This window comes from Malaclemys terrapin, chromosome 4 (genome assembly GCF_027887155.1).
Source record: "Malaclemys terrapin pileata isolate rMalTer1 chromosome 4, rMalTer1.hap1, whole genome shotgun sequence".
NCBI classification, from domain to species: domain Eukaryota; kingdom Metazoa; phylum Chordata; order Testudines; family Emydidae; genus Malaclemys; species Malaclemys terrapin.
Genome location: NC_071508.1, coordinates 35307563 through 35323057, shown reverse-complemented (window position 1 = coordinate 35323057; position 15495 = coordinate 35307563). Strand labels below are relative to the sequence as shown.

The following is a 15495-nucleotide window of genomic DNA, read 5'->3' as shown; positions in this document are numbered from 1 at the left end:
TTGTTCTTGTTTTGTCTTTTGCAGATGAGCAGAAAGGGAGGAGTATTGTGATGTTGACTCCTGCCTCTGATTGACCTGTGGTGCCAGCTTGAATTGCCCAGTTATTGGCTTTTCAAATAATGACCTTCATGCTGTCTCCCAGGCTGCCCCTTATAGAGCGCCCTGTAATCCTCCAGCCTAGCTACCTCTTTTTCTTCCTTTGTATGCCTTCTAAAAACTCCCCTTTGCTGTGATGCCCACAAAAAACTTGACAAGTATGCATTACTGCAGTACAAATAATAGTAGCAATAGTTCTCATGTTTAGGAGATTTTTTTTTTCCTGATGTTCATCCTAAATTTTCCTTTCAGCCAGTTACTCCTTTACATAAACCGCCTTAAACAAATCCTGTCTTTGATGTTTATAGCCTTCAGATACTGTACTTCATAGTGATCATGTTATATTATACATAGTTAGCTCTTTTAACCTATTCTTATAAATCGGTGGAGGCATTTGAGTGCCTCAATTAACAGCATTTACGGAATTTTTTTTGCTGTTTCTGGTTTCTCTCTATTTTTTTGGTGCCGAGGGTTTCCATAAATTATTACAGTGGCTCTGGTCCTCAAGTCTGATCAAGCTCTGCTCAGCATGGGACCCAAGGACTGTAACTGTATGCCAATTTTGCACTCCCCCAATCCCTAAGATGGCTAAGTTTCAGCCCCTGGCACAAGTTATGGTGGCTTCACGGCTACTATTGCTTGCATCTGGACTAACAAGCCTCTTAGGGAAGGGCTGCTCTATGCAGCATGCTTCTTCAGCTACTGGTGGGTATTGACATAGGCAACTCAAGCATTAATGCTGATTGAATATGCAGTAATTCTCTCACCGGTGCCTTCAGACTTCAATCAGAGAGAGGCATATGGAGGCATGGGAGATTTAGCTAATGGCCTATAGCTCGTAAGAAAAGTTGGTTGAAAAACACCAAATTAATGTATTTTTTCAACCCTTTACTATGAAAAATATTTCCCTATTTAACTGTAAACAGTCCCTTTCCTAATTTTTGAGGCTTCCATTAGGTACGCTCCACAGATCCTATTCTCCAATGAAATGCAGTCTAGTTGTTTTATTGAAGGAATTTGCTTTTGTTATAGTGCTGATGTGGCTTTTCAGTGACAGTATTGCATACTCTGAACACTGAGACGATTGAAGGAGAGGAAGTACATTGTGCTGATTATGTCTTGTGTATAACATCTTCCTGGCTAACAGTAAGTATGCTTGCTATTTATATATGGGTGCATTTTTAGCTTAACTCATTACATTTTAGTAAATTTGTCTCTTGGAATTTACAGCCTTGTTGGAATAGGGCCTCAGCCTTGACCTTTGTGTTATGTGAACTTCAGTTTGCAGCCTGAAACTTCAGGAGTCAGAGGGCGAACTATTAATTTTATACAACCTTAATCTTTACCATTATCAAAAGGTACTGATTATATTTAACTTTCAGGTCATCACAGGCACGTAAAAGCAGGACATCATTACAAAACAAGTTTGTTTAGTCAATAGGGCCAAGATCAGTGATGGGCAATGTGTGGCCCATCAGAGTAATCTGATTGCGGGCTGCAAGACATTCTGCTGACGTTGACCCTCCACAGGAACGTCCCCCTCCCTGTCCCCCCACAGCTCCCAGGGGCCGTGATTCTCTGGTTCCCAGCCAATGGGAGCTGTGGGAAGCGGCGACCGCATGTCCCTGCTGCCCCTTTGCCTGGAGGTGCCGCCCCCAGTACAAGTTCTGCTGAGAAGACAATAGTAGTATAATATTTATGATGAATGGTGCCACCCTGAGAAACTTGGGTGCTCTGAGAACTGAGTTCATCAAAATTACTAAAAAAATTATCATTTTTAATAGGGGTTTGCGTCTGATCCCTACCACCACCTCCCACGTGCATTCTCAGTCCACTTAAGCACAGATATGAGGAAGATATATAATCCCAACTGGAGAAACATTAATTTCAGTACATCCCAGAATATGTCAATTTCTGCTGTCATCCTGATTTGCACAGATCTCTCATCTGAACAAATATTCCCATACACACTTCTGTAGCAGGTGGCTAACTACTCTAGTGATGGTGAGTGGCCTGGGGAGAATTCTGTTTCTGCGTGGGAAGCTGGTTTATAGCCCTTACCCTAACCCCTGCATTCTGCTGCAGCTCTGTGAGCTGGATGGAGAGTCTTCATCCTGGCACCCTTCACTTTTAATTATACTATCGCTACTACAATCTTATGTTTCCAGAGTTCAGCCAGTAGAAAGTTCTCAGGCACTAAGTAGCTGTTAACCCCTTATACAAAATTGATCAAAATTTGTCCCCCCTTTGATTGTCAAATATGAACATCATAGGCACACCATGTTTCAAATTAAGTCATGTGCTACACTACAGATGCAATTGACCCTTTGTTGCAATAGACTCAAGTGCACATCATAATAATAAACAACTTCTCCTTTAAGTGAGAAATTCAGTTTAATATTCTCTCCTGAAAGCACATGCTGTATGAAACCCAAAGTAATTGGGTGGTAAAATTTCTGTATTTCTTATCTTAAACTGGTTACTGTGACAAAGTTCCTCCTCTACCTTGGTGGGTCCTGCGCTTATTGGCGGATTTGCTCACCTCACAGATTCACCATGTGGGTCAGGTAACAGCCCAGAGACCTTCCCCTCTGGTAGAAGCCACAGTCCAGGTCAATTCCTCTTGTGTCTGATCAGGAGTTGGAGGTTTGGGGGGAACCCAGGCCCACTCTCTACTCCGGGTTCCAGCCCAGGGCCCTGTGGACTGCAGCTGTCTAGAGTGCCTCCTGGTACAGCTGCATGACAGCTACAACTCCCTGGGCTACTTCCCCATGGCCTCCTCCCAACACCTTCTTTACCCTCACCACAGGACCTTTCTCCTGGTGTTTGATAGTGTTGGTACTCCTCAGTCCTCCAGCAATATGTCTTGTCACTCTCAGCTCCTTGTGCCTCTTGCTCCCAGCTCCTCACATGCATGCCACAAACTGAAATAAGGTCCTTTTTAAACTCAGGTACCCTGATTAGCTAGCCTGTCCTAATTGATTCTAGCAGTTTCTTAATTGGCTCCAGGTGTCTTAATTATTCTGCTTGTCTTAACTGGTTCTAGTGGGTTCCTGATTACACTTCTGCAGCCCCTGCTCTGGCCATTCAGGGAACAGAAAACTACTCATCCAGTGACCAGTATATTTGCCCTCTACCAGACTCCTGTACCCCACTGGTCTGGGTCTGTCACATTACATAATAATATTGTATATTTACCTTTTATTTGAGGATCTCAAAGCACTTTACAAATGTTAATTGAGTTTAAAAACACCTGTGATATAGGCACAGAAACTACTGCTATGCTCATTTTACTGATAAATAAACAAGCCCCAGAGAAGTCAGTAGACATGGTCACATAGCAAGTCATTGTCAGAACTGGGAAGGGAACCCAGGAGTCTTAAGAGCTATTCTAGCTCTCCTTTTCTCTACAAGGAAAAATTGTGATTGTATGCTGATTCTTAGTAAATGGACTCTAATCCTCAGTCCTACTGTTATATTTTAATTTCCTCCTGGTTCCAGATGATGGCAATTACAAGCAGCAAAATTAACGACCTTCTCTTACGTGCACTGGATGAACTCTCTCAGGAAAATTTTAAAAGATTTAAAGACAAATTATCTTTTATTGACTTTGATGGAGGAGGTAACATCCCCGAAGGTCCACTGGAGAATGCCGACAGAATAGATACGAAGAATCTCCTGGTGAAATTCTATGGTGAAGACACTGTGTTAGATGTAGCTATAGAAGTATTCACCCAGACCAATCTGAGAGACTCTGCGGTTAAACTTAAAGAAGAAAAAAGAAAAGGTAAATACATATAATTCCTGTAACTCCTTTAAATCTTTTCCCCTTGAATATCCCCAGGTTATGTGTAGTAAAAGAAGCAGCAGTAGGAACGGGCTTTTAGCACCAATTTGAAATTCCAAGACAATAAGACTAAAAACCAAGATGCATACACTTCATTGTCACAAAAAATAGCTAAATAAACATACATCTTTTCTAAGATTTCTAAAGAAAGATTCAGGCAGGAACTTCTTCTACAAGATATATTATTATTAAAAAGACAAATTCAGGCAACTACAAATATTCAGATAGAAGTAACAAAACCTATAGAGCACAAGTCTGAAATGTCCCAGAACTTCTGTACTTTTAATGTAACAGCCTGGTCATAACATCTGATAAGACTTCATTATTTTTTTAAATATTCTACAGTACACTTTACTTCTGGGAGAATTCTGCGCCACTGCGGAATGTGGAATTTTGCACAATTCTGTTTCCCCCACAGAATTTCTGGCCACCACTAGGGGCTGCTGGATTCTGCAGAGCCCAGCATGCAGTGAGCAGAGCATCCACCTGGCCGGGTGGAGGCTGCACGCTGTTTAATCCTCATTCTCCTGGGGATGGAAGAGGGCCTGGGAGACCCAGCCAGCTCTGGCAAAGTGAGAGGAAGAGGGCTGCACCACCCCATGTCCCCCGGCAGGACAGTAAAGAAGTTTGGGGGGAGTAAAAGCTCTGGGGGTGCTGGTGTCTGGGCTGGGGCTGGGAGAGGGGTGCTGGTGTCTGGGCTAGAGGGTGCTCCACAGCTGGGCTCTGGGGGGATGGGAGTGCAGGTGTCTGGACTCTGGGGGCCCCGCACAGCCTCCTCCAACATCCCCCAACTGGAACTGGGTTGTTGTAGGGGTTTCTTTAACTCTCCACTCCTATTGTCTGTATTGTTAACATATTTGTTGGCAGGTATTTTGAAATAAATTACCAAAATAATTGAAACTGGAGTGATTATACTGCATTATTTTGACAAATAAAATATGCAGAATTTTGCAGAATTTTTAATTGGGGGGAACAAAATTTGTAATTTTTTGGTGCAGAATTCCCTCAGGAGTAACACTTGTACATTGTAAATAGAGCTGGATTATGCAAATATTAGAAAAGTGATTTGCAAATAAATTATTTGCCAATTTGTAGGAAAGACAAATAAATATAGTTGGTAAATATTATTGGATCATTCATAAAGCTGGTCAAATGATGAAAAAAATGTATTTACCACTTGATGAAGAGTGAAAATTTAATAAATTTAATTATATTATTCAATCAGCTCTAATTATGATGTGACGGATTGGATCACAGAAAAGCCCTTGGGAACTACCAACTGATGTGCTGAGACTACCCCTGAGCCTGTTTCCCCTGGCAGCTTGGGACTTTAGTGCCCTGCCTGGTTTGAGCCAGGCACGCTTGCCTGCTACAAACCCAGACCCAGGTCTGAACCACGTCCCAGAAAAGCTGCAGGCTAAACTGAAAACAGCTTAAGAAGTGTTCCAGTCTCCAACACCCAGATGCCCTAGCTCCCAATGGGGTCCAAATCCGTTTTACTCTGTATAAAGCTTGTACGGGGTAAACTCATAAATTGTTCGCTTTCTATAACACTGATAGAGAGATATGCACAGCTGTTTGCCTCCCCTCCTCCCCCAGGTATTAATACATACTGGGTCAATTAATAAGTAAAAAGTGGTTTTATTAAATACAAAAAGTAGGATTTAAGTGGTTCCAAGTAATAACAGACAGAACAAAGTGAATTACCAAACAAAATAAAATAAAACACGCAAGCCTTTGCCTAATACAGTAAGAAAGTGATTACAGATGAAACCTCACCATCAGAGATGTTCCAGTAAGCTTCTTTTACAGACTAGCCTCCTTCTAGTCTGGTCCAGCAATCACTCACACCCCCGTGGTTACTGTCCTTTGTTCCAGTTTCTTTCAGGTATCCTTGGGGGTGAGAGGCTATCTCTTGAGCCAGCTGAAGACAAAATGGAGGGGTCTCCCAGGGGTTTAAATAGACTTTCTCTTGTGGGTGGATACCCCTCCCTCCCCCTGTGTAGAATCCCAGCTACAAGATGGAGTTTTGGAGTCACATGGGCAAGTCACATGTCCATGCATGACTCAGAACTTACAGGTAGCAGCCATTGTTCAGATGCTACCTTAAACGTCCTCAAGTAGACTTTTTGTGTGGATTGGAGCTTTCCAAGATTCATTGTCCATTAAGTGTTTCTTGATTGGGCACTTAACTTGCACATTCCTTTCTAAAGAAGCTGCCCAAATGCCTTACTAAGGCTACTTAAAATCAAACAAGTACACAGCCAATATTTGTATGCATGTATCAATTTCGAATACAAAAATGATACATGCATACAAATAGGATGACTATATTCAGTAGAGCGTAACCTTTGCAGAGATATGTTACATGGCATATGTAGCATAAAACATTTTCCAGTTATGTTATATTTACATTCATAAGCATATTTCCATAAAGCATTATGGGGTGCAACATCACATATGAATTAATATAATAACCCTACAGTTGTTAAAATGAACAAAGTACATTTTGTGAGGCATTCATAGTGGTGGTTTTGTTGTTAATATGTTTGTTCACTTCCATCCCAATCCTGCACAGATTTACACATGCTGAACATTACACACAAGTTGTCTCATTGACTTCTGTTGGCTCACGTGCATAGTGTAATTCATGTGGGGCTCTATTTTAGTGGTCACCAACCGGTTGATTGCAATCGACTGGTCGATCCTGGGGACTCTCCCAGTTGATCGTGATCTCCGGTTGTGGAGCGTGGCTGCCGCTAAGGCAGGCTTGTTCCCTGACTGCCCCGTCCCCATGCTGCTCCCATAAGCGGTCCCCGCGGCCCCGTGGTGGGGAGCAGGGATCTCGGCCTGCTGCTCCTGCCTGCAAGCATCACCCCCGCAGCTCCTATTGGCTGGGAACGGGGAACTGTGGCCAATGGGCAGGGCCAGCGTAACCCATTGTAGGGCACTACAATTTGGGGGGCGGCGACCGCAGTGGTATTTCGGCAGCGGGATCTTCCACTGCCTCTGTGGGGGGCGGCATTTCGGGGTGGGACCTTCCACCGCCTAGGTTGGCAGAAAAGCTGGCAGCGCTCCTGCCAATGGGAGCTGAGGGGGCAGTGCCAGCAGAGAGAGGCAGTGCGCAGAGCCACATGCCCCACCCCCAGGGGCCACAGGGGCACGTTGGCCCCTTCTGGAAGCAGCGTGGGGCCGGGGCAGGCCGAAAGCCACCAGCCGGGAGCTGTCTGCGGTAAGTGCCGCCTGGCAGGAGGCCGCACCCCAACCCCCCCCACCCACAGCCATACCCCCTTCATCCGAACTCCCTTCTGCACCCCAAGCCCCAGCCCTGAACCCCCTTCCAGATCCAGAACTCCATACCCCCTCCTCCACCCCTGCCCCAGCCCTGATCCCCCTCTCCCAGAGCCAGCACCCCCTCCTGCACCCCAACCCCATGCCCCAGCCCAGTGAAAGTGATTGAAGGTGGGGAAGAGCAAGTGACAGAGAGAGGGGGGGATGGAGTGAGCAGGGCGGGGTTTCGTGGAAGGGGTAGGGTAGATCCTGAGTTGCCCTTAAATTCAAAAAGTGATCTTGGATGTAAAAAGGTTGGAGACCACTGCTCTATTTGGAGGAGAGGGGCCTTAGTTGCTAATTTGCAGAAATGAGTTATTTGAAATGTGTGTTCCCTCATTAGTGTGTATTAGATTCTGTTGTGCAGTGAGGCCACCAAAGCTAAAACAGTTAGAATAGCTAAACCTCCAGCCAGGAAACTATGATGTCACAGATCTCTAGATGATCTGTCTTCTGAGTCCCTTTGGTGCTGCCCATATCACTCTGAGATAAAAACAATGCAAGTTACAGAGTCGAATCCAAAGGGTCACGTGAGGAGCAAGTGAATATCCTTAGACATTCAATTGTCTGAGAGATTTTTCCTGCTGACAGTATTTTTTTTTTCTTTCCATACATGGCCATGCTCCTATTTTAGAGACAATTGTAATATAATTCTCACTGCCTCTCTGTCTGGTTTTAGGGATCTCTCTTGAAATTACACATGGCATGGTTAAGAGGGATCACCTAGTGGATATCTTGCTAGCATCACTTAAATCTCCGTTCTTTGTTAATAAGCTTATCTTGTTTTATTACCAAACCATCTCAGTGCTGTGGAATAAAATAAAGTGAGAGTCTTTGGCTAACCTAACAGGCTGGTGTGTGCTCTGCCTCTTGGGAGGCAGCAATAAAGCTTAACAATTTCCGTGAGTGTCCAGTGAGAAGTACTGGATGCTGCTGGGAGACATCTCTGGGGAACTCGGGAGCTGGAGTTATCTGCAAGGCAAGGTTGAAACTGGCAGTGTCTTGAAGAGTGCGCTGGCAAGGCACACAGACACACAGGGATCTGACACAGCTTAGTAGAAACGCTCTCACTCTTTCTAAGGCAGAGAGGTACACAGTGGCTCATAGGTTTGGTTCCTTTGAGCAGGACATCACAGTTCACCCCATGCACCATTGTCCTCTATGTTAATAATTTGTTTTCTTTTTTGAGTGTTTCATTGTTCTCACGCTTTTGATTCTTTTTAAAGTCCATTAACACTCTGGATATACATTTGCTGACTGTGTGACTTAATATCTGAACATATGATTTCTTTTTCAGCCCTGGGCCCTAATCCAAAATCATTTGGGACAGCAGCAAATGGTATGTGTTATCCAGTTTGTATGTTGTATAATCAGTGAGGATTGAGCAGCAGTGGAATTGTGTGAGTGAGGGAGTGACTTCATGGCATGAGACCCAGCTGATCATTCATCCCCTAGGAGTGGTCTGTGCTGTAGTCACACGGCCATTACTGACATCCTATGACCTAGTGTTTCAGGATTTCATGTCCAACTAAATGGCTTCATTGTAATGCCTTTCCTTTTGTTGAATGTTTTTTGTATTGTATACTCAATGTTTCTCATGCTTCATGTCACTGAATTAGATTACAGGATGACATACAGTGAGAATATACAGGCAGAACACCAATTTATAGAAGACAGGAATGCTCGTCTGGGTGAGTGTGAGTCTAAACAGAAGATACACACAGCTGCTTATTATAAAGGAACATCGCCATTGGGAGGCCAAACAACATGAAATAATGGCAACAGGAAAGAGACATGCAGAGATCCTGGCTAAGACAGCTACTCCAACTAAGATAGAAAGTTTGTTTGACATTGATAATGGTTCATGGTGTTGGTCTGCGCTTGTGCTTCAGGGAGCTGCTGGGATTGGGAAAACAATGACAGTAAGAAAGATCATGTTGGACTGGGCATCTGAAAAAATCTGCCCTGGCAGATTTGATTATGTTTTCTACATAAGCTGCCGAGAAATGAACCTGTCTACCAAGCAGATAAGCGTTGCTGATTTGATTTTAAACAATTGCCCTGACAGAAATGCGCCAATTAAAGATATTTTGATGGATCCAGAAAAACTCCTTTTTATAACTGATGGTTTTGATGAACTGAAATTTTCATTTGATGAACAAATCACTAATCTATGCACTAATTGATCCCCGTGAGAAGCAGCCAGTGGAAATCATATTGGGCAGTTTATTTAGGAAAAAAGTTCTTCCAAAATCATTCTTACTGATCACAACAAGACTGACTGCTCTGGAAAAACTCCAAAACTGTCTAAAGTTTCCGTGTTATGCAGAAATCTTGGGATTTTCTGAGGAAGACAGGGAGGAGTATTTCCACAAGTTCTTTGAAGATAAAAAACAAGCAGCACAAGCTTTTGGATTTGTAACAGAGAATGAAATTCTCTTTACAATGTGTTTTGTTCCAATTGTATGTTGGTTATCTGCACTGTGATCAAACAACAGATGGAAAAAGGTGAAGATCTCACACAAACTTCAAAAACAACCACTGCAGTGTATATACTCTTTCTGTCCAGTTTATTAAGGGATCATAGCTGCATGTCAAAGCATTCCAGACAAACTAATCTCAGAAAGTTGTGCTCCTTAGCCAGAGAAGGAGTCTGGCGAAAGATGATACGGTTTGAAGAAGATGATCTCAAGAAGCATGGTTTAGATGTATCCAATATTCAATCCCTCTTTCTCAACAAGAGCACAGTCAATATCTTTTTGAAAAATGAACATGCCTACAGCTTCATTCACCTAAGTTTTCAAGATTTTTTTGCAGCTTCGTTTTATGTACTGGAGGAAGAGGAAGAAACAGTGGAAGAGTCAGTGATAGTTACAAAAGATGTGTCTAAACTATTACAAAGTTAAGAAGAACCTAAAAATGATTATTTAATGTTAACAGTGCGTTTCATAGATTCATAGATTATAGGACTGGAAGGGACCTCGAGAGGTCATCGAGTCCAGTCCCCTGCCTGCATGGCAGGACCAAATACTATCTAGACCATCCCTGATAGACATTTATCTAACCTACTCTTAAATATCTCCAGAGACGGAGATTCCACAACCTCCCTAGGCAATTTGTTCCAGTGTTTAACCACCCTGACAGTTAGGAACTTTTTCCTAATGTCCAACCTAGACCTCCCTTGCTGCAGTTTAAACCCATTGTTTCTGGTTCTATCCTTAGAGGCTAAGGTGAACAAGTTTTCTCCCTCCTCCTTATGACACCCTTTTAGATACCTGAAAACTGCTATCATGTCCCCTCTCAGTCTTCTCTTTTCCAAACTAAACAAACCCAATTCTTTCAGCCTTCCTTCATAGGTCATGTTCTCAAGACCTTTAATCATTCTTGTTGCTCTTCTTTGGACCCTTTCCAATTTCTCCACATCTTTTTTAAAATGCGGCGCCCAGAACTGGACACAATACTCCAGCTGAGGCCTAACCAGAGCAGAGTAGAGCGGAAGAATGACTTCTTGTGTCTTGCTCACAACATACCTGTTAATACATCCCAGAATCATGTTTGCTTTTTTTGCAACAGCATCACACTGTTGACTCATATTTAGCTTGTGGTCCACTATAACCCCTAGATCCCTTTCTGCCGTACTCCTTCCTAGACAGTCTTTTCCCATTCTGTATGTGTGAAATTGATTTTTCCTTCCTAAGTGGAGCACTTTGCATTTGTCTTTGTTAAACTTCATCCTGTTTAACTCAGACCATTTCTCCAATTTGTCCAGATCATTTTGAATTATGACCCTGTCCTCCAAAGTAGTTGCAATCCCTCCCAGTTTGGTATCATCCGCAAACTTAATAAGCGTACTTTCTATGCCAATATCTAAGTCGTTGATGAAGATATTGAACAGAGCCAGTCCCAAAACAGACCCCTGCGGTACCCCACTCGTTACGCCTTTCCAGCAGGATTGGGAACCATTAATAACAACTCTCTGAGTACAGTTATCCAGCCAGTTATGCACCCACCTTATAGTAGCCCCATCTAAATTGTATTTGCCTAGTTTATTGATAAGAATCTCATGCAAGACCGTATCAAATGCCTTACTAAAGTCTAGGTATACCACATCCACCGCTTCACCCTTATCCACAAGGCTCATTATCCTATCAAAGAAAGCTATCAGATTGGTTTGACATGATTTGTTCTTCACAAATCCATGCTGGCTGTTCCCTATCACCTTTCCACCTTCCAAATGTTTGCAGATGATTTCCTTAATTACTTGCTCCATTATCTTCCCTGGGACAGAAGTTAAACTAACTGGTCTGTAGTTTCCTGGGTTGTTTTTATTTCCCTTTTTATAGATGGGCACTATATTTGCCCTTTTCCAGTCTTCTGAAATATCTCCCGTCTCCCATGACTTTCCAAAGATAATAGCTAGAGGCTCAGATACCTCCTCTATTAGCTCCTTGAGTATTCTAGGATGCATTTCATCAGGCCCGGGTGACTTGCAGGCATCTAACTTTTCTAAGTGATTTTTAACTTGTTCTTTTTTTATTTTATCCGCTAAACCTACCCCCTTCCCATTAGTATTCACTATGTTAGGCATTCCTTCAGACTTCTCGGTGAAGACCGAAACAAAGAAGTCATTAAGCATCTCTGCCATTTCCAAGTTTCCTGTTACTGTTTCTCCCTCTTCACTAAGTAGTGGGCCTACCCTGTCTTTGGTCTTCCTCTTGCTTCTAATGTATTGATAAAAAGTCTTCTTGTTTCCTTTTATTCCCGTAGCTAGTTTGAGCTCATTTTGTGCCTTTGCCTTTCTAATCTTGCCCCTGCATTCCTGTGTTGTTTGCCTATATTCATCCTTTGTAATCTGTCCTAGTTTCCATTTTTTATATGACTCCTTTTTATTTTTTAGATCGTGCAAGATCTTGTGGTTAAGCCAAGGTGGTCTTTTGCCACATTTTCTATCTTTCCTAACCAACGGAATAGCTTGCTTTTGGGCCCTTAATAGTGTCCCTTTGAAAAACTGCCAACTCTCCTCAGTTGTTTTTCCCCTCAGTCTTGATTCCCATGGGACTTTACCTATCAGCTCTCTGAGCTTCCCAAAATCTGCCTTCCTGAAATCAATTGTCTCTATTTTGCTGTTCTCCCTTCTACCCTTCCTTAGAATTGCAAACTCTATGATTTCATGATCACTTTCACCCAGGCTGCCTTCTACTTTCACATTCTCAACGAGTTCCTCCCTATTTGTTAAAATCAAGTCTAGAACAGCTTCCCCTCAGTAGCTTTTTCAACCTTCTGAAATAAAAAGTTGTCTCCAATGCAGTCCAAGAATTTGTTGGATAGTCTGTGCCCCGCTGTGTTATTTTCCCAACATATATCCGGATAGTTGAAGTCCCCCATCACCACCAAATCTTGGGCTTTGGATGATTTTGTTAGTTGCTTGAAAAAAGCCTCATCCACCTCTTCCACCTGGTTAGGTGGCCTGTAGTAGACTCCTAGCATGACATCTCCCTTGTTTTTTGCCCCTTTTAGCCTAACCCAGAGACTCTCAACACTTCCGTCTCCTATGTCCATCTCTACCTCAATCCAAGTGTGTACATTTTTAATATATAAGGCAACACCTCCTCCCTTTTTCCCCTGTCTATCCTTCCTGAGCAAGCTGTACCCATCCACACCAACATTCCAATCATGTGTATTATCCCACCAAGTTTCAGTGATGCCAACAATGTCATAGTTGTATTTACTTATTAGCACTTCCAGTTCTTCCTGCTTATTCCCCATACTTCTCGCATTTGTATATAGGCATCTAAGATACTGGTTTGATCTTTCCTCCCAGTTTTGTCCTGACTCTCCTTTCTCTCTGCCAATATAGCCCACACTCCCTCTCGTTTCCGACCCATCTCCCCGGTCTCCTTTCCTGTTTGGTCTCTTAAACGTAGATAGAATGAAGGAGATTGAGAAATGCTTAGGCTATAAAACTTCACTTGAAACAAAGCCCAAAGTACTGAACTGGGTTGAAGAAGTAGGCATAGCATTGGCATCTCTGTCCTCTAAAGACCGGAACGAAAATAAGTTGAAGTTTGAATTGTTCCACTTTTTGTTTGAGATTCAAGAAAAAGAAATTGTGACACGTGCAATGGATTGTTTCCCACTCATTCACCTGGAGCGGACTTGTTTTTCAAAAATGCAGTTTACAGTTCTTCCCTTCTGTTTGAAGAACTGTCGAAGAATGCAGTCACTTTTTCTGTCTTTTTGTTCATCTGAAGTCAGTGCAAGAAAACCACAAAGGTAGGGAAAGATAGTTTATTGAGATTTTATCTTTAGAAAGTAAATATAACTTCCTTATAACAACAATTAGTTCTTCTTCCAGTGCTTGCTCATGTTGATTCTTTTCTAGGTATGTGCGCGCTCATGTGCACAGTCATCAGAGATTTTTGCCTTAGCAGTGTCCGTAGGGACGGCTGTGGCACCCTATTGTGCCATGCTCATGTGTCAGTATATCAGGCGCCGCCGACCCTATGCCCTCTCAGTTCCTTCTTACCACCTGTGATGGTTAGTCTTAGCAACTTTCCTGGCCTAGCAAGAACTAGCAGTTTTGTCTCTTCTTACTTCGAGCCTTAGAACCTTGTAAATAGTTTGTTTATAGTAGTTAGTGTTAAGTAGTTGTTAAGTATGTTTAGAAGTTAGACTCCCATCAGGGACTTCGCCCAAAGCAGGGTATGCCCCATGCTCTCTGGGGGTTAAGCCCTGCTCAGATTGCAACAGGCCTAGGGCTGTTAGTGACTCCCATGACAGTTGCCTGAAGTGCTTTGAGGGAATCACATGTGAAGGACAAGTGCTTTATTTGTAAAAACTTTTGGCCCAGGACCCAGAAAGAGTGTGACATCTGTTTGCAGGCTCTCCTCATGGAGGCTGTCCTCTGCCCAGCTTCTGAGCCTTTCCGGCCAGACTCTACCCCTAGTACCTTGGCCTGGGTTTGTAGCACAGCCCTGGCACTGGGCTCTGTCTGGCACCGCTCTCCATCGCCGGTACCCTAGAAGACCAAAAAACACGGCTCCCTGGCGCTGGGCAAGAAAGGCCATGGGGTTTCAGGCAAAAGTCCCAGTTTGGGCCACCCATCCACACCAGAGCCACATGGACGTGCCACCCCAGTCGGGGCCCCTAATCCCTCCAAAGGATCTGCCACTGACTCCCGGGAGCAGTAGGGGACCCAGATTTGTGGCTGGACCAATGCCTTCCCAGGCTCTCCTGGAGCCTAGAGAGCAGAGACCTCTACCAGTGCTGCCGGCACTGCATGTGCCATAGGACGCGACAAAGGCTCTCTATGAGGGCAAGCCAGCCGCCAAGACACCCCACAGAGCAGTTGAGCGTCACCAATCCCCTTAGCCAAGGCAGTGCTCTCTGACTCCATGTTGCAGATCTCTGGCTTCACAGCCCAGATCCTCTGGGGCTCGCTGTAGATCACCGGCACCGCGTTCGCAGTCTCTGCCTTCTTGACATGGGTCACCTAGTAGGAGGCACGGTCACCGTATTACCGGCACCATTCACCCTCCTGCCAGTCATCTTCTTGGCACAGATGGGAATGATCTCCATCATAGTACTGGTCCCCCCAACCCCAGTCCTCCTATTCAAGGAGCTGGTCTCCAGCGGCGATGGTCAGCCGGCAAATGCTGGCATTGACGTCCCCACCATGGTCACCGGAAGGGGATTTCTCCCACATGGAAAGGGAGGTTAGCCCCTCGCTGAGGCATCACCGGCGTGATTGGGCACCAAAGGTTGCGTCGACCTCTACAGTGCCACCTTGGCAACATGGCCAGTGGCCCGCACAGTGGCCCTATTGCAGTGCATGGGGCATGCCTGTGATGCAGATGCTGATGCCCCCTTTGCACCACTCATCTGCTGCTGCCTCACAGCAACAGTTGACAGCACCAGCGGCACCAGTCTCGGTGCAGGAAATGCACTTGGAGGTTGTGGTAGAGGAGCCAGCACCAATTCCAAAACCCCTTTCCTCCACAGGGCATAATGCCCCAGGGCCTCCCCAGTGATACAGTCATCATCCTCATCTCCGGACGAGGTGGTGGCGGGTCCCTCGAGAGCCAGCCTGCCGGGTGATTCTAAAGAGCACAGGCACTGCATTGACGGGTTGCCATGAACTTGGGCCTAGAGCCAGAGGAGATGGCTGAGCACCCTGTTCAATGTAATCTTGGGCATCTACCCCTGCCTGTGTCATACTACCA

The 15495-nt window shown here is 44.3% G+C and overlaps 1 pseudogene; it reads left to right on the top strand.

Moving 5' to 3' along the window:
- Window positions 1–3600: 3600 nt before the first annotated feature.
- LOC128836099 (NACHT, LRR and PYD domains-containing protein 3-like) overlaps window positions 3601–15495 on the top strand; it is an 82673-nt pseudogene continuing 70778 nt past the window's right edge.